We start from the raw sequence: 24,848 nt of genomic DNA on the forward strand, positions 1-24,848 counted from the left end.
ACAAGGAGCACAAACGAACTATACAACTACTGAAAAAGAACTCCTTGCTATTGTCTTTGCTTTTGACAAATTTCGATCATATCTCGTTCTAGCAAAAACGGTGGTCTATACCGACCATTCTGCTCTTAGATACCTATTTTCAAAACAAGATGCTAAACCAAGATTAATCCGTTGGATCTTACTCTTACATGAGTTTGATATTGAAATTCGAGATAAAAGGGGAGCAGAAAATCTCGCCGTTGATCATCTTTCTCGTCTTGAAAATCCCGAATTAGAAGTTCTAAATGAATCGGCCATACAAGACAACTTTCCTGATGAATATCTATTGAAGATAGATTATAAAGAAATCCCATGGTTTGCAGACTATGCAAACTACTTAGTAAGTGGATTCCTTGAAAAAGGATTATCGTACCAAAGACGAAAGAAATTCTTCAGTGATATAAAACACTATTTCTGGGAAGATCCACATCTGTTTAAAAGTTGTCCCGATGGAATAATACGCCGATGTGTATTTGGAGATGAAGCTAGTAAAATATTAAACCATTGTCACACAGGACCAACAGGAGGGCATTATGGGCCTCAACTAACAGCAAGAAAAGTTTATGAAGCTGGATTCTATTGGCCTACAATTTACAAAGACGCACACCTTCTTTGCAAATCCTGTGACGCATGTCAAAGGGCCGGAAAAATAAGTCAACGTGATGAAATGCCACAAAATGTCATCCAAGTATGTGAAGTATTTGACATTTGGGGTATTGACTTTATGGGTCCATTTCCAAAATCTCATAATAATCTATATATACTCGTAGCCATTGATTATGTATCTAAATTGGTGGAAGCACAAGCTCTCCCAACTAACGATGCACGAGTTGTAGTCAACTTTTTAAAACATCTTTTTGCAAGGTTTGGAACACCGAAAGCTTTAATAAGTGATCGGGGTACTCATTTCTGTAATAATCAACTTGAGAAAGTTCTTAAAAGATATGGAGTAACTCATAAAATCTCCACCGCATATCATCCACAAACAAGTGGACAAGTTGAAAATACCAACCGAGCTTTAAAACGTATTCTAGAGAAAACCGTAGGATCAAATCCGAAGGAATGGTCCATTAAATTGGAGGATGCACTATGGGCTTTTAGAACAGCCTACAAAACTCCAATTGGAACCACACCTTTTAGACTTGTTTATGGAAAAGCATGTCATCTTCCAGTAGAAATTGAACACAAAGCATTTTGGGCTTTGAAGACATGTAATCTTGATTTACATGAAGCCGGACGTCTACGATTAAGACAACTAAACGAATTAGAAGAATTAAGACATGAAGCATACGATAATTCGTTAATCTATAAAGAAAGAACGAATAAATGGCATGATAAAAGAATCAGAAGTTCAAAAGAATTTAAAGAAGGAGACAGAGTTCTTCTTTTCAATTCACGATTCAATCTATTTCCTGGAAAATTGAAATCAAGATGGTCTGGACCATTCATGGTCAAAAGAGTTTTCCCATACGGAACGATAGAATTAATAAATTCAAATGGGATTGAATTTAAAGTTAATGGTCACAGAGTTAAACATTACATACATGGTCCGATGGAAGTCGACAATGAAGTTAATCACAATTTCGACACCACAGCTAACTAAGTGTGGGGAGAATCAAGTCTTTAAAGGATAATATGTATTTCTGTTAGAGTTAGATTGTCTATTTTCGTGTAGTTCTCGAAAATGGAACCCGAATGGTCTTTCCCTAGCAGACCCTAAAGAACTAGTCTTCTCCCCCCATTCTGAATTTTTATTTTTTTTAGGTTTTTACAAAATGAAGACTGCCTGTGAACTAAACCATGGTCTAATGCTACACGCTTTGATCACTAAAAGAAATAATGACATACTACCAAGTGAAATAGTATCAGTAATCAGAGAAAGAATGGACGGAGTTAGAAAAGAATCCAGATGCGAAGATAATAAGTTACAATTTGGTAAAGGAAAATCAAAATCCGCAGCGAAAAGAAGAGCACGACACCTAGAAAGATGTCACAAATGCGGAAAATGGTCACATGGAGGTAAATGTTCAAATAATCAAACCTATTCAAATACCGAATTTGTTACTTTATGCAGAGACGGACCGTTCATATGTTTAGAAGAAAAGACACTGAATGGTCGAGGTTACGCCTATGTAGCCATGGGAAACCAATTAAACCGACTATCTTATGAATGGGATAGATCATATAACTAAGAAATCTATTTCACAGGTAAGTATGTACAGTTTTTATTTTATTTTTTTTATTTTTAACCTTTTGATAATAAACGCTAATTTGTTCGCTAAAAAGTATTAAATTGGTATTAAATAAAATTAGGTTTGGCGACCGAAATTATTGATATCATTCAAAAATTTATTACATCACTGCGAAATTTAACGTTTATTCTTAAGGTATAAATATCTTTAAACAATCAACACAAAATATTTCAAAAATTCGTCATGAGTTAAATTAGGTCTTGGAACCGAAATTACTTTACCGAAAAGAGGGGCGCATATTTTTGATAATATTTGATTGATTAAAGTGGGATAAAAAGCCAAAAAGATTTTTAATTTTATTTTTACCATGTTTTTAAAATTAATATTTAAATCTTAAATTAATATTGTAAACTTTGTAAAAACAATATTTTTAAAATTGTAAATATTTGAAAAATTAATATAAGTTTGGTGTGAATTTATAATATGAATTTTTAAAATTAAGTTTGGTGTGAATTTTTAATTTTTAAAATATGAATTTTTAATTTTATGCATTTCAAATTTTAAGTTTAGTGTGAATTTTTAATATTAATTTTGAATTTCATATTTAAGTTGTGTGAATTTAAAAACAAAAATTTACTTAATCTCATTAAGTTAAAAATATGATTTTTAAAATTCGTCGTAAGTTGAAGACTAGGTCTTTGAACCGAAATTGCTTTACCCTAGGGAGGGACGAGAACTTTTATTATCATTATTTTTAATCTTATTGATTTAAAGTATGCCAAAAACATTAAAAAACCCAAAAATCTTAGCTTATAAAACAATCGCTACAAAAAGACAAATTTTAAAATTTTGGCGAGGGACGGACTAGGACATCGATCCGAAACAACCTCGTCCTAAATAACAAGGGAAACAAAATTTTAAAAATTAAGTACTTAATTGTTTTATAAGTTAATGATTATAAAAAAAAAAAAAAAAAAAAAAATTTAGCAAACTCCGCGACTCGCGGAGTTTGAAGGGTTAAATGCCGCGAGTCGCGGGATGACCGAAATCCAGAAAAAAAAAATATAAACTGATCGAATTAATCAGTCCACACACCACAAAACCAAACCTGCAAAATAAACCCGAAATACTGCGCGAAAATACACCAAAAACACCCCCAAAATCACAATTTTTAACCGTTAATCACCAAATCTTTTACTAAAATCATGTTGAGAAGGATGCTATCTAGGAATTACTCAAGAAAAACGGTAAATTTCTACACCTAAACACCATTTAATCCGAAATTTGTGTTCTTGAGCAATTTTTTCCCCAATTTGATTTTGATGCTTTTTAGTGTAATTATGCTTAAATTGTTTATGTATTATGCTTGTATAACCTAGATTGATGTTGTTTAACATGATTAGAAGCCTTAAACTTCAAATTTTGAATAATCTAGGGTTTGTGTTCTTGAGCAAATTTGTGGCTTTTTGATATAAACAGGTTATGGCCGATTTTTGTCATGAATTGTTGCTAAATTAAGTAGTGTAACATGTTTAGGTAGTTAAATGATCCAAACTTTGAGCCTAAACATGATTTTGAGAATTAAAGTGGACTTTTTCAAAGTCTAAAATTCATGAACTTGATTTTTGAAAGATAATGCCATTTGAAACTTGTTTAATTGCTAGTAATGATTATTTTGACATGTTATTTGAGTTGAATGCTTATAAACTTTGCGAACATTTTCGTATATGCTTATTTGAAAAAGTGTAGATTTGATAAAAATGTGAAAATAAGCTTAAGTTTAATATAAATTGATAATGTCATTGTAATTATTTTGATTGATGATTTTGCTGACACTAATGCATATTTGGATGCACAAAAATTGTGTTTTATGTGTTTTGCAGACTGAAAGGGGTGAATCTTCATCCCAAGCCCGTAATGCTCCTGCTGAGAATGCGGAACAACAGGAGGTGGATAACTACTACAAGCAGGATATACCTCATCCAGTCATGACCTTTTCCGATATGCACTTGGAAGAGTTGCACCCGAACCTGAGATTTGACAGACTTTGGATAGATTATCCAAAATATCAAAGGGGTTTGCATACTCTTCATTCTAAGGTTGTTGAGGTACCGAGGGTCATAGAATGGGGACCCTTAGAAGCTATAGAATTGGCCGGGCCAATTAGGGAATTACTTGTACAGAGGTATGGTAATTCTTCTTTTAATGACTGGGTACGTTTATTCACCATGCGTAGACCTGTATATAAAGTATGGTGTGAAGAATTGTTATGTAGTATAGAGTTGAATGATCGGGTAGCTAGTTTAACGGATCGTTCTTTTATTAGATTTTTGTTAGGCGGTTCGATGCGCCACATGTCTTTGCTGGACATGGCTCAGGCTTTACGTATATATACTCCTGAGGAGTTAGCATCTGCCGATTGTAGAGGGTTGATACTAAACGGTAGAAAGATTGATGAAAATTTTGATACACACGGTGTGTAGAGTCAAATGACAAGCCATCACCGTTTCAAAGGGGGAAATTACTCTTATTTGGATATAGATAGAGCCGAATTAAGAGTGATTCATAGGTTTTTAGCTAATTCGATTACACAAAGGGGTAAGAACAAGGAAAAAGTAAATGAACAGGATTTGTTTTACCATATGTGTATTCGAGACCCACAAAGCGCTGTAAGTATACCATATTGTGTGGGTTATTATTTATCAGCTATGGTTCGGGGGATGCGACCGCATAGCATAATAGGAGGTGGTATTTTTATTACTTTGATTGGTGAATATCTCGGTGTGGATATAAGTCGGGGGGGATTATTAGTAGAAGAACCAGAACCCCGCGATACTATAGGTTTAAATGTATACCATGGTGCAAAAGTTTTGAAGAGGCGAAATAACGCCGCAGTACAATACCATGGTAGACATCCACAGGTTGAGAGAAACCAACAGCAAGGTAATGTAGGAGGGGGGAATGAGATGCAAGAAATGCAAAGGTTTATAGCTTCTCAGGAGTACGAAAATGCTAGACAGAGAGCATTTGAAGATTGGCAAGTTCATCAGAACCAAATCATAGCTCATTGCCAATATATAGGTAGAAACTATATTCCTACACCGAAACCCAACTTCCCTCCCTGGTCTATAGAGATGCAGCCACCGTATCCTACGTATAACCCTGCCGAAGCATTCTATAGCACCTATGGTTATGCCTGGAACCCCTATTGGTACCAGTATCATCCCTAGTATACTTAGTTTTTTTTTTGTAATTTGTAATGATTTATACGTTTAATACTTTTGTTAATATTGTAATCATTTTTATAATTGTCTATATTTTTTTTTTCTTAGATTTTAATAATTTTTGAATGTGGGGTAATATACCAAACTTCAAAAATATGTATATATATTTGCAGTTTATCTTATGTACACAACAGGTAAAACAACGCATTTTCTAAGACTGGCATTAAGTTCAGCAAAAGCAACTAATTTTGACGACAAGATGCAAAATATATGTGAAATAACAACAAGACGGAATGAACAAATGATGTGCACCATTTATCATTCAGTAAACAAATGCCAATATATTTGGAAACTTTGGTAAAAATTTAATCATTTTCACACAAATCACCCTCAATAATTTAAATTGTTACTGATTTCTTGCAAATGAGGGCATTGCAAGATCTTAAGTTTGGGAAGGGGTTAAATTCTTTCGGATTTTAAAAATTTTTACTTTATACACTTGGTTACCATTAAAAATACTAGTAAAGTAGTAGTTGTATTAGAATCTAGTACTCTCTAATAATAAAGAACAGCCCTAGTCTTATATACTAACTACCCAAATCTAGTAAAATTTTTCAAAATTTTCAATTAAATGAACTCAAAATCATGTTTATACATATTTATGAACGATAAAACTAGGTTTTAACACCGAAATTATTGTTACCTCAAAAAGGACATAAATTGAGAAACAAACCAAAATGTTAAAATTCATTTAAAATGGAATAGAGGACGATAAAAAGAAAAATAAAAGCCAAGTGTGGGAAAATTCTCCAAGTTATTCAAAACATATATCACATATTTCTGTAACAAATAACTGAAAATACTTTTGCTTTGGACCAAACTAAACTGTTTTACCCGATGAAAGAAAAGAAAAGATGGATCTACACGATGAATCAATTCCATCATTAAAAGGAAGTAAAGTCTTCCGAAAAAGACACGCGCTTCTTGATTTAGGTCAGGAAGTTGTCGTCCAGACCAGCTGTAGGTTGACGAAAAATCTAGAAAAGTCATCACTAAAATCAGCAGGAAATCCACGGACCTCAGCATCAAACAGGGTCGCCATGTGGTCAGATTTATCCTAACCATGAGAAGGATTTATCTCGTACAATGGGGAGGCACCGTGCAAATTAGCTTGATAAGACTAATGAATCAGATCCCCAGAAAGGATAATCTCCTTAAAGATTAAAAATCAGCTTTTAAGACTGATATTACTCAATCCTTGAGATTGACTTTAAAGATTGAGAATTACAAACTCATGGAATTCAATGATATCTAAACTCGAGCTTGAATGAGAAAATATTTTGATCAAAATTAAAACCGGTTTGTTTTCTGAAAACCTATTTTCAATGCGTTCATTACCATTGAACGTAAAATCCTAAGAATTCACCTAGAATTCATTAGGTCACCTGAACCAAATCGGGTGTTAACCGTAAGAACGGTGGTTGCATAGCATGGTCGAAGACAGGACCTTGTGCCAGACCGAAAAATTATAAGGGTGAGCTTTACTATTGCTCCTACCAAGGATAGTAATTGCGTCCGACACGTTATAGACCATAATTAAAAGCATGTCAGGGGACATTGCCTTAACAGTTGCTTGTTCAAACGCTTTCCTTTACAACCGGACGGTAGTTTACCGAAAGGTAATATACGGGACAAGTGAACTGGACGTGTTGCTTTCCAAATACAAGGTTAGCAAGTGGGTGACACAAAACCGCAAGTTTTGAGCTAAAATTTTCAATTCTGAAACCCACCAAACCCACAAAAATATTTTGCAAACACCGGTAAAGGGTTATTCTGGAAAACTTATCTAGGGTAAAAACTAGATTTAATTTTCAAAAGATCAAATGTTTTCATAAAGATCCAATTTCCTTAAGGGATCTAAATTTTTATAGTCATGTGGGACTGTAAACCATATCGTTACTACCATTGTTTATACCGCCGTATAGAAAATCACTGATGTACAAAGTGTGAAGAATAAAGAAGTGATTCTAGTATTTCAAGACGATATTGCTTGAGGACAAGCATCGCTCAAGTGTGGGAATATTTGATAATGCTAAAAACGAACATATATTTCATAGCATTATTCCTCAAGAAAGACAAGCTTTTAGTTGAAATTGTTCTATTTAAAAGTGATATTCGTTTAAATAATAAAAGGTGAAGACAAAAGACAGATTCGCCGAATTGAAGACGCAAACGACCAAAAAGCTCAAAAGTACAAAAGACAATAAAAAAGGTTCCAATTATTGATAAGAAACGTCTCGAAATTACAAGAGTACAAGATTCAAAACACAAAGTACAAGATATTAAATTGTACGCAAGGACGTTCGAAAATCCGGAACCGGGACATGAGTCAACTCTCAACGCTCGACGCAACGGACTAAAAATTACAAATCAACTATGCACATAAATATAATATAATATTTAAATAATTCTTATAATTATTTAATATATTATATATATTTATAAATCCGTCGGCAAGAAAGACTCCAAAGTATCTGAGCTGTAATTGCAAACTCCGCGACTCGCGGAGTTTGAAGGCCAAAAAGGCCGCGAGTCGCGGAGCCCCAAGTTTCAAAAATCCCTATAAAAGCAACCGAATTCTGATCGCAAAAACCATCTTTTTCTTCTTCTCTTATAATACTACGTAAAAATTTATATTTATATTTATATTTTAATTTTAATTTTAATTTTAATTATAATTCTAATAATAAGGGTATGTTAGCAAATGTTGTAAGGGTGTAAGTCGAAATTCTGTCCGTGTAACGCTACGCTATTTTTAATCATTGTAAGTTATGTTCAACCTTTTTATATTAATGTCTCGTAGCTAAGTTATTATTATGCTTATTTAATCCGAAGTAATCATGATGTTGGGCTAATTACTAAAATTGGGTAATTGGGCTTTGTATCATAATTGGGGTTTGGACAAAAGAACGACACTTGTGGAAATTAGACTATGGGCTTTATATTTGTTTAACTAAATGATAGTTTGTTAATGTTAATATAAAGATTTACAATTGGGCGTCCCTATAAATTACCATATACACTCAATCGGACACGATGGGCGGGGTATTTATATGTACGAATAATCGTTCATTTAACCAGACACGGGAATGGATTAATAGCCACTAGAATAATTAAAACAGGGGTGAAATTATGTATAAAGGACACTTGGTATAATTGATAACAAAATATTAAAACCTTGGGTTACACTCAGTCGACAACCTGGTGTAATTATTAAACAAAGTATTAAAATCTTGTTACAGTTTAAATCCCTAATTAGTTGGAATATTTAACTTCGGGTATAAGGATAATTTGACGAGGACACTCGCACTTTATATTTATGACTGATGGACTGTTATGGACAAAAACCAGACGGACATATTAAATAATCCGGGATAAAGGACAATTAACCCATGGGCATAAAACTAAAATCAACACTTCAAACATCATGATTACGGAGGTTTAAATAAGCATAATTCTTTTATTTCATATTTAATTTCCTTTATTTTATATTTAATTGCACTTCTAATTATCGCACTTTTATTTATTGTTATTTAATCGCAATTTTAATTATCGTTCTTTTTAATTATCGCAATTTTATTTTATCGCACTTTTATTTATTGCAATTTCATTATCGTTATTTATTTTACGCTTTAAATTAAGTCTTTTATTTATTTAATATTTTACATTAGGTTTTAACTGCGACTAAAGTTTTAAAATCGACAAACCGGTCATTAAACGGTAAAAATCTCCCTTTATAATAATAATATTACTTATATATATATTTGTATTTTTATAAAAGTAAACTAATATAGCGTTAAGCTTTGTTTAAAAAGATTCCCTGTGGAACGAACCGGACTTACTAAAAACTACACTACTGTACGATTAGGTACACTGCCTATAAGTGTTGTAGCAAGGTTTAAGTATATCCATTCTATAAATAAATAAATATCTTGTGTAAAAATGTATCGTATTTAATAGTATTTCCTGCAAAAATTTAATAACTATTTTATACCACTCCGCTACCACATCAATGGCGTTTTAGCGAGCGCCATTCCCTTGTACTATTGGTTAACCATGGTTATTTGTGTTGTAATCATATTATATTATTCGAGTTATATTCATATGCGGTTGTTATGCTAGCTTGTGGTATTGGAGATTTATAGCTTGTTATTGTGATGATAAGCTAAATGTGTATGCTAGCGTGTTTGCGGGTTGGTGTGTAAGTGTATGCAAGTAGGTATAATTATATATGTATTCGTATAATTATTGCATTCACTAAGCTTTGCTTACCCTCTCGTTGTTTACCATTTTATAGGTTCTGTTTTGGACAAGGGTAAGGGCATCGTTTTGGACTAGAGATCCCGCTTGATGCTAGGGGACGCTTTTGTCTTTAGTAGCTCTTGGAGTTTGATCGATAGTTGGGTAGTTTAATCCCAAACGCCATGCTCATTGTGTAGTTTGGAACTTAAACTTTTTGGTGGTCGAAACTCTTAACTTGTATTAAACTTGTAATTTGGGTTGTGTGGGCCCCGCTTGTAAAACATTGATTTTATGTTTGAAACAGGTTAGTTTTACATATTTAGATGTATGGTAAAAAGCGTTTCGTCTAAAAGTGTCGGGAACTAGTCAATCTTTTTCTCATTTAAAAACTTTCCGGACGGTCCACTTTGGCGCGCCGCGCGGGTATGCTGCACAGAATTTTTTTTTATTATTTTATATTTTCGCGTGGTTTGGTCGAGGGTTGGTTTGGGTTGTTACATATCCAAACCAAAACAGCCCCCGGGTTTACTACGACGGCGTATATCCGATTTTATGGTGTTCATCGTGTTTCCAGGTTTTAAATCATTAAGTTAGCATATCATATAGATATAGAACATGTGTTTAGTTGATTTTAAAAGTCAAGTTAGAAGGATTAACTTTTGTTTGCGAACAAGTTTAGAATTAACTAAACTATGTTCTAGTGATTACAAGTTTAAACCTTCGAATAAGATAGCTTTATATGTATGAATCGAATGATGTTATCAACATCATTACTACCTCAAGTTTTCTGGATAAAACTACTGGAAATGAGAAAAATGGATCTAACTTCAAAGGATCCTTGGATGGCTTGAAAGTTCTTGAAGCAAAATCATGACACGAAAACAGTTCAAGTAAGATTTTCACTCGAAATAAGATTGTTATAGTTGTAGAAATTGAATCAAAGTTTGAATATGAATATTACCTTGAATTAGAAAGATAATCTACTGTAAATAACAAAGGTTCCTTGATCTTAGATGATTACTTGGAATGGATTAGAAAGCTTGGAAGTATTCTTGATTTTTATGAAACTATACTTATGGAATTTATGAAGAACACTTAGAACTTGAAGATGGAACTTGAGAGAGATCAATTAGATGAAGAAAATTGAAGAATAAAAGTGTTTGTAAGTGTTTTTGGTCGTTGGTATATGGATTAGATATAAAGGATATGTAATTTTTTTTTCATGTAAATAAGTCATGAATGATTACTAATATTTTTGTAATTTTATGAGATATTTTATGCTAGTTGCCAAAGGTGTGACGACCCGAAAATTTCCTACTAAATTTAAACTTTATCTTTATATTATTCTGACACGATAAGCAATGTTTGTTAAGTTAAATCTCAAGGATTTTAAACTATGATTATACATTCATTTAAACCTCGACCAAATTCCAATGATTAACGAACCATTAAATGAACATATATGAATATGTATGTATATGTGTATATGTTATAAATTGAAAATGTCAACAAAGTATTTAAACGTATAATGCTTTATACGGACGTATTTGTTTCAATATGATTATCGATGAAATTAAAAAATATATATTAAATGATTGAATTATCAGAAACATTGAATTATGATTACAAGTCTCTGTTGAGAGGTCCACTATGATTTGAGAAAATCTATTCCTCTTAACGATATTTAGAATAATTTGTAAAGCTATTTATAAATAAAAACAAAAAGTGTCATTTACGAAAGTTAGACAAAAGTTAGTGGAGAATTGGTTTCCATAATATTCTATTAATCTATTTTCAAACGTACAAAGACATTTTCAGTTTAAAAAGAACTTTATTATTAAAACGTATATAACTTTTATAAATATCTAGAATCACTTTTGACAACTCATTACTTAACCAGTATAATAAATATAACGATATTTATATTTTATTTTATTAAATATATATAACGATTTAAATTAATATTATATATATTTATACGCGCATTATACATACATAGTTTTTATACTTTTACTATACTTTAACTTTACCTTTACTTTACTTTTACTTTACTTTAACTTTAATAATTCACTTTAATAATTCATACTTTAATAATTCACTTTAATAATTCATACTTTAATAATTTACTTTAATAATTCATACTTTAATAATTCACTTTAATAATTCATACTTTAATAATTCACTTTAATAATTCAAAAATCTATTATAAATAGAATTCAATAGGTTTCATTATTTCTTAGAAACTTGAAAATATATTTCTCTAAACTCTCTCAATCGATATATATATATATATATATATATATATATATATATATATATATATATATATATTTGCTCTGTATTATTTCAAGATATTATTAGTATACATAAAATATTACGACGGAGTGCTGTCCGAGTGATTTCAAAATAGTTTATTTGAATGAGTCGAAGCTAAGGAAATTATGTGTTATAGCTATGGAGGTGATGGGTATGGTTCATGGGTATGCTCGTGAGGTCAATCTAGTGTTTATCATCTCCGTTGCGTCTACGTACTTTCCTGCAATATTGAATCTCAATATTGATACGTTCGTGAATCCGAGGCCAACCTTGCACTTGTTAAATGACGTTATATGTATTTTTACTACGAAATACAGTATTGTGAGTTTCATTTGCTCCCTTTTATATATATTTTTGGGACTGAGAATACATGCGTTGTTTTTATAAATGTTTTACGAAATAGGCACAAGTACTAAAACTAATTCTATGTGGGTTTAAACCAGAAATATACCCTTAGCTTGGTAACATTAAACTACTTGTCTATGTACAGTAGGCGCGAATCCTAAAGATAGATCTATCGGGCCTGACAAACCCCATCCTGACTATGTGATGCTTTAGTACTTTGAGGTTATTTTAAACACACCTGATCTGGTGTACGTCAGAGGGTAAAACATGAACGTTAAGGCTTGTTATCGGGTGCCTACAACTTATAGAATACTTTTATACACTTGCGAGTGTACATATATTTATAAACGGAAATCTTGTGGTCTATTAATATATTGAAATGATTGTTATGATAAACCTATGAACTCACCAACCTTTTGGTTGACACTTTAAAGCATGTTTATTCTCAGGTATTAAAGAAATCTTCCGCTGTGCATTAGCTCATTTTAAGGATATTACTTGGAGTCATTCATGGCATATTTTGAAAGACGTTGCATTCGAGTCATTGAGTTCATCAAGATTATTATTAAGCCAATTATAGTTGGATGTATTATGAAATGGTGTGCATGCCGTCAACTTTCGTTGTAAAGAAAGTTTGTCTTTTAAAAACGAATGCAATGTTTGTAAAATGTATCATATAGAGGTCAAATATCTCGCGATGTAATCAACTATTGTGAATCGTTTATAATGTATATGAACGGGTCCTTTCAGTTGGTATCAGAGCGGTGGTCTAAGCGAACCAGGTCTGCATTAGTGTGTCTAACTGATAGTCGTTAGGTGCATTAGTGAGTCTGGACTTCGACCATGTCTGCATGTCAAATGTTTTGCTCATCATTTTTGTCGAAAATTACCTGCTTATCATTCTTAGTCTAGACACATCTTGTTGCATTGATTGCATGAATAGTATATAGACAAAATTCATATTTTAGCGTATCTGCTAATTCATATCTTAGCGTATCTGTTACTGTAAACTTTGCCTGATATATTCCGTAAATTCCTCCGTAATCTACGAAACCTTTTGCTCTATATAATTAGAATACCACTCGATAGCCGGAAAATCATTTCATATCGAAAAATTCTTTATTCAATCGTACGAAATGGAATTCGTCATTAGTTCAAGTCCCTCGGATTCCGAAATGGAATCCCACTCAAGTTCCGAAAGCAGTGTGACCGGAATGGATCAACCAATTAGTCATCATCTATTCTGGATGAATTTGGGATGGGTTCGTAGCCTCCTTAATCATTGGAGACAAGAAGAAGGTGATCCCTTCCATCCACCACATTGCCCTCTTGGCGAAGAACCTGAAGCACTTACCGGCAAACCTATCTGAAACACCATTTTCTCTCTTATTTCTAAAGTATCTCGTCACGATTACATACTACACCAAATTCTAGATTTTATTTATCCGCTCGTCCGAACCGACAATCACCCCGATGTAATAGAAGAAGTCAACGAGCTTCGCGCTCGGGTAGTGGCTTTGGAGAATATGGTGCAAAGGTTACAAACACCAGCAGCAGCACCAGCAGCATAAACAGTACCACCATCAGCAACACCAACAGTACCATCACCACCACCAACAACAACATCCACATCCCACACCGCAACATCACAATCTGTATCTCAAACATCAACGTCATACGCCCTGTAAATATCCAGGAATATCAACAACAACAAACGATGAAGTATTAATTCATAAACTTCATTGAAGAGATATCTCTGCAGCAGTTATGTAATCTCCAAAATCTTAGAGATTATTTAATTCTGACCGTAAATCGGATGAGTGAACGGAGATGGTAGAGTAGAAACTTTGATCGAAAATAGTGTACGATTTACAAGCTAGAATTGTTTTACCAACAACATCAACAGGACCGTAGCATCATCAACACAGTCAGTGCCGTCAGTATTGTCAGAATCAATAGCACCTGTAACATCACAAACTCTGTCTGTTCAAGAATCATTGTGGACATCATTACGAATCAACAACAAATATATTGTATCAATGAGTTATGAAGTATTAACTCATTTCCAATCGAAAGATTTATATGTATATTTTATATGTATAAATTTTTAAACCATAATAAATCTTCCCGTACTAAGCTATTATGTGTGAATCTTAACTACTCAGTTAATTCATATTACAAATATGTAATGATGTACGTCCTTCGTCCGAAACTTAACCATCGTTAATTACAATCTCTGTCTCAATTCAATAAAATCCAATTCATAATAAATCAAGTGTATTATTCGAATATATGTTTGATTTTACACTTTCATCATCGATGTACTCGAAACTTTTCAAATAACATCATTCGTACCTTGCGAAGTTCACAAGAATTTCACGAAAACCAACAAATAACAAAGTAATGATTCATAATTTCAATATTATTGAAGAAATACTTATGCAATTTATAAAGTTTTAGGGATTACTCAATTCTAGTTCCAACCATAAAACAAATGAGTTTAATTTAATATTAACTCATTAAATCTATATTACATCTAAAGAAAATATACACATATATTTTCATAAAGACTGTAATAAACTTCTTTTGTACAAAATATTAATTGTGAAATTTTTTTTAACGGGTAGGTAATACCCGAGAGATATATAAATTCACAATTAATATATTACATTTTTCGAAACTGATTCAGCAATCATCAACTATACTCCCTACTTTCACAACAATATCCATTCTTTCATATAAATCAAAACAATCATACTCATTCAAATTCAATTACATATTCTGATTTTGAAATCGCATAATTCAATTCGAAATATAACCAGTATCATCACTCTTAGATTCCTATATCTTTCAAAGCTATACTTTGACTTCAAAACTGTGTTAGAACATCATATGTATTAACGATTACAATATGTGCTCAAACCCTTCGAAATTCCTGAAGACACTTCAACTAAGGAACAATCGAGATGATGATCCAACCACATGTTACCCACAGTTATACACCTGAAAAACTCTCAAAACCCAAGTCATAGTTCGACACGTATCCGTGTTAGACCCTTTGGCATTTACTAGCTAAAATAACTTTTCAATTCCGTTTCAAAATAGACAGTTTTGTCACAGCTCCAGCAAGTCAACTTCGACTTCTCAATCAAAACAGTCTTATTATAACCTCGATAGATACGTTGCCCTTTCGCCAACGTTACTGGGGAATCGTTTATATTCACCACATTAGCAATAAACTTACCAACAACTTCATTGATCTTTGACTTTCCAAAAAAAAAAATCATTATAATTATCGAAACCCTATCATATACTCATTCGTACCTTATAACAAGAATTGCCATACCAATTTTTGAGAATCAGCAATCAGTATTTTGAAACCTCGCAGCATGTCTACATCAACAATTACATATACACACAACGTCTACCTCCAAGACTTATATTCTTTGAATGAGAAATTTCTGAAAAACACCCTAAACTGCGAACAGGTTCTCGAAATTTTGAAAAATACTGATGAAGCAGCAAAAACTGTAAACGACCTTAACAGTAAAAAGTTGGATGATAAAGGATAGTATATTGGCAAAGCTCAGAAAAAGAGAAGCTTTGGAACTGGAAAATGGATTGAGCAAAGTATGAAGGAGGCTGTGGACAAATCACAAAGGCTGAATCTGCCTTCAAAGAATCCAAATGATTCAGTACTTGCTGAAGTCATTAACGAATACCTTGCTCCTGACTCTAAACCCCTGCGGACAATATCCTTCATCATCCTCTGATATTAGACATTCTAAGATATCATCGTATCTTTCATTATAAATATCATCCATACTTCTGAAGATATTTTTATAATTATTCTTATCTGAAATCATTTGCCTCTTCGCGCTATCTGTATTATATCATAAAAGAAACTATTTTAGTTTCTAAATTCTGAAACATTCGAGTTTAAAATAGGAATATTCTTGAAGAAGTGTTGGGAGCTGAAGCATGAGTTAGTATAATATAATGACACTTGATCAACGTAATTATATTACAGTAATTCATGTCGAGTTTCTAATGGGACATGACGATTCACAGATCATGCCGTCATCATGTTCCATGTTACACGACTCTTGTATTCTATTTAATCTCTAAAAATATCAAGAATATATTTTCTTGATGATTCGGTCTTTTCAGGGTATTCTGGTAAATTAACAAATCAAGATCGTGCCATTACCATTTCCTTCTTAGAACATTAACTATGTTCATTCTGAAATTCATATCTACGAATACTGGACCATTACAAACGTTGCTTAATCGCAAGAAGAAGAAACGAAAGGACAAAACTCCAAAATAGAAATTGGAGTATAAATCGCAGCAAATAGAAGGGAGCATTAACTGTGGATGTCAATGATTATAGAAGACAAAAGCAGGGGCTTTGAAATATAAGGGAAGATATAAAACCCAACAACCACCCAAAAATTATAAACCGTATATATCGATGCATATAGCAATATAAAGACACGGAAGAACTAAAAACACTATAAAACCGAGAGTATAGTAGAAGTAAATAGATTCTTCCGGAGGCAGATGAAAAAGAAGAACGACAGATATGAAAGTTAGGAGTATATCGAGAATCAGAACTGGATGAAGCATATTGACAAATACTTTAAAATATGAGTTGAGGGAGAAAGAATAGAAGGTGTGAGTTGTAAGGAAACGAAGGAGGTGGATTTATAGTGAAATACCCGACAGAGAAATCAAGATGGATTATCGTATTAATTCGAAGAGAATCATAATCTCCTTAATCACCGAAGCATCAAATCCAACATAGATTACAAAGATTTTCTTTAAATTTGGAGATCAATTGTGATGACGTCAAAAGATATGACGAATCACTATAATCTTATTTCCTTCATTTACGATAACTTCCCTCATACGCTTCGAGTAATCGAATTATTTTATCCATACTTCTTAGACATGATAAAACTTCATAATCGTCATAATAACATTCTCATTGTTAGACATAACGACCTCTATCAAATTTCGAGGACAAAATTTCTTTAACGGGTAGGTACTGTGACGACCCGGAAATTTCCGACTAAATTTAAACTTTATCTTTATATTATTCTAACACGATAAGCAATGTTTGTTAAGTTAAATCTCAAGGATTTTAAACTATGTTTATACATTCATTTAAACCTCGACCAAATTCCAATGATTCACGAACCATTAAATGAACATATATGAATATGTATGTATATGTGTATATGTTATAAATTGAAAATGTCAACAAAGTATTTAAACGTATAATGCTTTATATGAACGTATTTGTTTCAATATGATTATCGATGAAATTAAAAAATATATATTAAATGATTGAATTATCAGAAACATTGAATTATGATTACAAGTCTCTGTTGAGAGGTCCACTATGATTTGAGAAAATCTATTCCTCTTAACGATATTCAGAATAATTTGTAAAGCTATTTATAAATAAAAACAAAAAGTGTCATTTACGAAAGTTAGACAAAAGTTAGTGGAGAATTGGTTTCCATAATATTCTATTAATCTATTTTCAAACATACAAAGACGTTTTCAGTTTAAAAAGAACTTTATTATTAAAACGTATATAACTTTTATAAATATCTAGAATCACTTTTGACAACTCATTACTTAACCAGTATAATAAATATAACGATATTTATATTTTATTTCATTAAATATATACAACGATTTAAATTAATATTATATATATTTATACGCGTATTATACATACATAGTTTTTATACTTTTACTATACTTTAACTTTACCTTTACTTTACTTTTACTTTACTTTAACTTTAATAATTCACTTTAATAATTCATACTTTAATAATTCACTTTAATAATTCAAAAATCTATTATAAATAGAATTCAATAGGTTTCATTATTTCATAGAAACTTGAAAATATATTTCTCTAAACTCTCTCAATCGATTTATATATATATATATATATATATATATATATATATATATATATATATATATATATATATATATATATATATATTTGCTCTGTATTATTTCAAGATATTATTAGTATACATAAAATATTACGACGGAGTGCTGTCCGAGTGATTTCAAAATAGTTTTTTTGAATGAGTCGAAGCTAAGGAAATTATGGGTTATAGCTATGGAGGTGATGGGTATGGTTCATGGGTATGCTCGTGAGGTCAATCTAGTGTTTATCATCTCCGTTGCGTCTACTACTTTCCTGCAATATTAAATCTCAATATTGATACGTTCGTGAATCGGAGGCCAACCTTGCACTTGTTAAATGACGTTATATGTATTTTTACTACGAAATGCAGTATTGTGAGTTTCATTTGCTCCCTTTTATATATATTTTTGGGACTGAGAATACATGCGCTGTTTTTATAAATGTTTTACGAAATAGGCACAAGTACTAAAACTAATTCTATGTGGGTTTAAACTAGAAATATACCATTAGCTTGGTAACATTAAACTACTTTTCTATGTACGGTAGGTGCGAATCCTAAAGATAGATCTATCGGGCCTGACAAACCCCATCCTGACTATGGGATGCTTTAGTACTTCGAGGTTATTTTAAACACACCTGATCTGGTGTACTTCAGAGGGTAAAACATGAACGTTAAGGCTTGTTACAGGGTGCCTACAACTTATAGAATACTTTTATACACTTGCGAGTGTACATATATTTATAAACGGAAATCTTGTGGTCTATTAATATATTGAAATGATTGTTATGATAAACCTATGAACTCACCAACCTTTTGGTTGACACTTTAAAGCATGTTTATTTTCAGGTATTAAAGAAATCTTCCGCTATGCATTAGCTCATTTTAAGGATATCACTTGGAGTCATTCATGGCATATTTTGAAAGACGTTGCATTCGAGTCATTGAGTTCATCAAGATTATTATTAAGCCAATTATAGTTGGATGTATTATGAAATGGTGTGCATGCCGTCAACTTTCGTTGTAAAGAAAGTTTGTCTTTTAAAAACAAATGCAATGTTTGTAAAATGTATCATATAGAGGTCAAATACCTCGCGATGGAATCAACTATTGTGAATCGTTTATAATGTATATGAACGGGTCCTTTCAAAATGATGGTTCCCACATGTGTTAGGTGACTCACATGGGCTGCTAAGAGCTGATCATTGGAGTGTATATAACAATAGTACATACATCTAAAAGCTGTGTATTGTACGAGTACGAATACGGGTGTATACGAGTAGAATTGTTGATGAAACTGAACGAGGATGTAATTGTAAGTATTTTTGTTAAGTAGAAGTACTTTGATATGTGTCTTGAAGTCTTTCAAAATTGTAAGAATACATATCAAAACACAACATGTATATACATTCTAATGGAGTCGTTAAGTCTTCGTTAGTCGTTACATGTAAGTGTTGTTTTGAAACCTTTAATTAACGATCTCAATTAATGTTGTTAACCCAATGTTTATTAAAAAGTCTAAGTGAATGGAACTATCAAAAAGTCTAGCACACAGTACCAACTTATACTCCTATAACAACAGCTTCATACAACCACATACAACACACAACAACTAGCAACTAGCAACTAGCAACTTTGCTCCAACTAGAGGACCGGCGGCTTGTACGGGCACACGACCCTAGCTGATCAGGCTAGAATCTACCGATAGTCCTTACTACTGAATCCCCAGTATAGTCATCCACACGCAGGTGATGCGTCATTCAACACTATACTCAACAAACAGAAGCCAACTGGACTCAACCACAACTAGGTTGACCTCTCTGAGCTGAACCTAACAGATCAAGGTTCCAACAACAATAACTTGTGCACATACAACCAGTCAACTACTACTACAGGCAACTAATACTACTAAATTATGGTAACCTTTACTGCGATCAACTGTACAACATAACTACTAATCATGGCAATTATCAACAATATAAACATAGTAGCGCAACTTGATACTCTATACTACACCATGAGATAAACATAGTGTCGATATTGTCTTAGATTAGAACTGTCTTTTTAATTCTATTTTTAAAATTTTAATTTGTTACGAAAGATACAATCGGGACGATTGCCATTAACGGGAGTTAACCATGCTGTTTTGATTATGTTGTCAACGTCTTTTAGTTCTAACCATGTACGGAGTATTAAATACCCGAATGGGTTTCGGGCCAAAGTCAATTAAGGTACTTTTAATATTACGGGACAATGGTCGGAGAGTTCACGATCGAGTGTTTTTGAGGTTATATTGGGCCAGATTTTTAAAATTCCATTCGTAACCAAAAAGCGATCTAGTTTACTGAATTGCATTCTTTTATCGCATATTCGAGTGTATTTTTGCCACCGAGGGGAAAATCAATTAGGCCAGCGTTGTTGATGAAATTGTTAGAGTTGTCGGCCCAAACTTGATTAAATACACAATTCATTCTTTCGTTTTTATTTCCGACTTCATTAAAATCACCGAAAATAATGAATGGAATGTCAAGTGAATTAGTAACTGAGGACACCTCATTCCACATTCTTATCTTTTTCGAGTTGAAGTGTGGACCGTATACGTTGATAAGTGCAATTTTCGAGTTATATCCCGCCCATCTTCCTTTAATTGTTAAAAAGAATTCGCTTTCAATTGCAATGTTAAAATTGAACGAATTGTTATCCCAAATTATCATTAAAAAAATTAAAAAATTCATAGTGTCACATATTAACTCAATTGTAATTTATATCAAATCAGACTTCTTTCTTCACACCAAATTAAAATCACAGTCCTTGAACAACTGAAAAAGTGATACTCTTTTTATTGAAATTTTTTGACTTTATATTATTTTTTGGACTATTTGCCCTTTTATGTAAGGGAGGTGATCCTCACACAACACTTTTTGATTCATGTACACCTAATTATCTAATTTACCCTTAATTATACTTACTTTAATAATATAAGTTCAACTTTCTATGGTCATAACTGTGATTTTATGAGACAAAAATGTACATGGATTAAAAAATGGTGTGTGAGAATCACCTCCGTATATGTAATCTATATAGTCATATAAAGTTTTAAAATGATGATGTCATCATTAAGCTAATTATCCTTTAATTTTCATAATGATGATGTCATAATTATACATTAATTTAATTAAAAAAATAATACGAAATCTTTTATAAAAAGAAATACTAATCTCTCCTAAATTGTAATTTTAGTTTTCTAAAAAAATTCAAAAGGCATTTATTATTACTAATAATTATTTATTATTATTATTTACTATTAATATAATAATTATAATAATTATATTATTAATATTCAAATATAGATTCTTTTACAAAATTTATTACGCTACATTTGTAAAAACAAGTTTCATAGTCAAACGGGTCATTAAAATAAATGACTTTTATTTACATTCACTTAATACCTAAAACATATAACTAAATTGCTTCATTTATATAAACCCGTGATTTTACGGGTCATTTCACTAGTTGGCTATACTAAATTATCTTCTTCTATCAAGTTTATTTAGAGTTTGACTTCTATAATATTGCGACGCGCCATTTAGGTTCTTTAACTTCAAATTATCAAAACAAGCATGTGGTCAGCCGCGCAATGCGGCGTCAGACGACGTTTTCGTTTAGCGTTTACGAAGATGCTGATACATACTTGAGGTAAGGAGTTTTTTCAACTGCCATTAATAGCATTTTTTTAGCAGAGTTTTGCTATGTACAACAAAAACTATATGCTCTTTTTAAGAGATAACAACTGATAGAAGCTTTAAACAGCCTATTACATTGCCTGAGAACCATATTGTAGGGTACTAACCATAAAAGACTTCATAAGACTTCATCAGGAGGGTCTACATCCCTGAAACTCACACATGACTCTGCTCACGACAACCATGATAACTGATTTCTTCAAGAACATGACCCGACTCGTTCCTCGTACCAAAACTTAGCATCACAGTTGGTACAACTGTAACTACAGTCACCGATGTCTTGATAAATCGAAGATATAACTACAGTCACCGATGTCTTGATAAATCGAAGATACACCTGATCAGCGAACAAACAAAATCAGGAAGAGTTGTAAAAAGATTACTAAGTATAACAACAATTAAAAAAGATAACAGCGCATGAATGACTAAGACATCCAATTTCAAAACAATATTAGACCCCAGCATTAAAATCGGTAGGTAATCGGCTTATGTGATCACTCATTAACGCTATTTTTTAAAAACTAACCAAAAGCAAGTTAATATCAGCTGCGTAGATAAAAAAAAAAAAAAAATATGCTGTAAACGAACAATATCAACATGACATAAAATCAGAAATACCATTTAAAATAGCCTCATTAAGAGGAGCATCATACGGACTGGTAATAGAAAACCGAGAAGAATGTGAATCATTTTCCTTGCATCAGAAGATAACTAATAAGAAACTCGTGAATCAGTTGCATATGTTCCAGAAGGACCAACAACAGAAAAAATAATTATGTAGTGACATTTCTCACAAACACTACATCGAACTTAAGGAGTAATTGATGAAGGAAAGAATAAAAAAAATACTTGTCTACCTTAAGTGTTCCATACCAAGTTATTCGACCCCAATACTCATAAGCTACTACTATATTCAGATGACATGCCCTGCACAATCTGCATAGAACAATTGTACCAAGACCCCATTAGTTTCTGTAGGCTTCAAAGTTTTGCACTGCGAAGTTTAATTGAAAACAAAATGACCATAACCCATCATTTTTCAACTTGCAAAATCAGTAACTAATAGAAATTTTTGGCAAGTTGCAACATTCGTCAAAGATAAAAAAGCACATATACATCTAAATGCATTGTTTTGTATACTAATATCTAAGAAAAACTCCAAAATCATCCAAACAATTACTTTTTTCCAGGGGTTTATATTAATAATGCTTAATCAATAGTCAATTATCACAATCTCTATATCATTATGCATCTTTCAAGAAATTGAGTTCTGCTTATAAAGTTGACAAACCCAATAAAAAGACATAATTTGTATATCAAGTTCCAGTCATATAGAAGGCTCAAATCTATCTTACCTTCGATCCATCGTTGTCCAATCAAGCTAGCCCAAAAAAATGTTACACCGACGGACGTATTAGGTTTCATTCTTTCTCCTCCTAATTTATCAAATCAAAAGCAGAATCTTCATAATATATAGATTATTAAAATTAATATCGAATTGTTTGAATTCGTAAAATTAAAATAAAGTAATAAACCACAACAAAGTTGTTGCTTAAACAGTTCTACATACATCAATCTTGAATGTAACTTTTCACAATTTCAATCAAATTCATAAGAGAACAAATAAATTCTACTACAACCGAATCTTTAGAATCCAAAACATCTTATCCCTTTCCATCTTTCCACTGTATATAATACAACAGAGGTAAAGCTTTACCTTGTAGTTCGGACATGACATCGGAGATAATGACGGAGGTCGCGACGGATAATGTTATTACGGCGGAGATGGTGAAGTGGACGGGTGCTGGCGGCCGGTGATGATTTTCGATAGAGATGAAATATTAAACCCTATGTGTTGTGGAGAGGATTTGGGGAAGAAAGTGAGAAGGATGAGTCTGTATTTTGGTAGAAGAGAGAGAGATGGAACTACAGCCACTATTGCAATAGATACCCGATCTAATACCCGATCTAGTGGATATCCATCCAATCCACCCTATCCTTTGTCTAGTTCTCAATGATTGACAATTTGTTCTTATTTATAAATCACTTTACCATTTTTCGAATATTGTTAAAATGGAAAGATTTCTCAAATCAACGTGGGCCTTTCAACAGAGACTTGTAATCATAATTCAATATATCTGATAATTCAATCATTTGATCTTATCTTCTAATTCCATTGATAAACATTTTGAAACAGATACAATCATATAAAGTATTTAATCTAATATTTTGTTTACGTTTCAAGTTATAATATATATACACATATACATATATAATCATATTCGTTTAATGGTTCGTGAATCGTTGGAACTTGGTCGAGGTTGAATGAATGTATGAACATAGTTTAAAATTCTTGAAATTTAACTTAACAAATATTGCTTATCGTGTCGGAAACATATAAAGATTAAAGTTTAAATTTGGTTGGAAATTTCCGGGTTGTCACAGTACCTACCCGTTAAAGAAATTTCGTCCCGAAATTTGAGTGGAAAGGTCGTGAATGATAATAAGTATGTTTTCATGATGCATACGGGCTGAAAATTAGAGTTTTATTATCAGCGAATAATTTGGATAAACAATCCATTTATATGAATAGTACGAATGAAGCTAACATAGAAGAGTGAAATGAGTAAGTGTAGATTTATCTTATCATTTGACGTAGATATGATTGATTCCCAAATTTCAAGGGATTTGAAGAAAATCTTCTTAATAAGATTTGACTCTCCGGTAATCAA

The 24,848-nt window shown here is 32.1% G+C and overlaps 1 long non-coding RNA gene across 1 annotated transcript; it reads right to left on the minus strand.

The window, feature by feature from the left end:
* Positions 1 to 21,895: 21,895 nt before the first annotated feature.
* LOC139890895 (uncharacterized) lies at positions 21,896 to 24,031 on the minus strand. Its single transcript, XR_011773478.1, has 3 exons — positions 23,834 to 24,031; positions 22,735 to 23,052; positions 21,896 to 22,453 (listed from the first exon to the last, which is right to left on the minus strand). It is a non-coding gene; the product is annotated as an uncharacterized lncRNA (long non-coding RNA).
* Between the last annotated feature and the right edge of the window lie 817 nt (positions 24,032 to 24,848).

This window comes from Rutidosis leptorrhynchoides, chromosome 2, assembly GCF_046630445.1.
Source record: "Rutidosis leptorrhynchoides isolate AG116_Rl617_1_P2 chromosome 2, CSIRO_AGI_Rlap_v1, whole genome shotgun sequence".
Taxonomy (NCBI): Eukaryota; Viridiplantae; Streptophyta; class Magnoliopsida; order Asterales; family Asteraceae; genus Rutidosis; species Rutidosis leptorrhynchoides.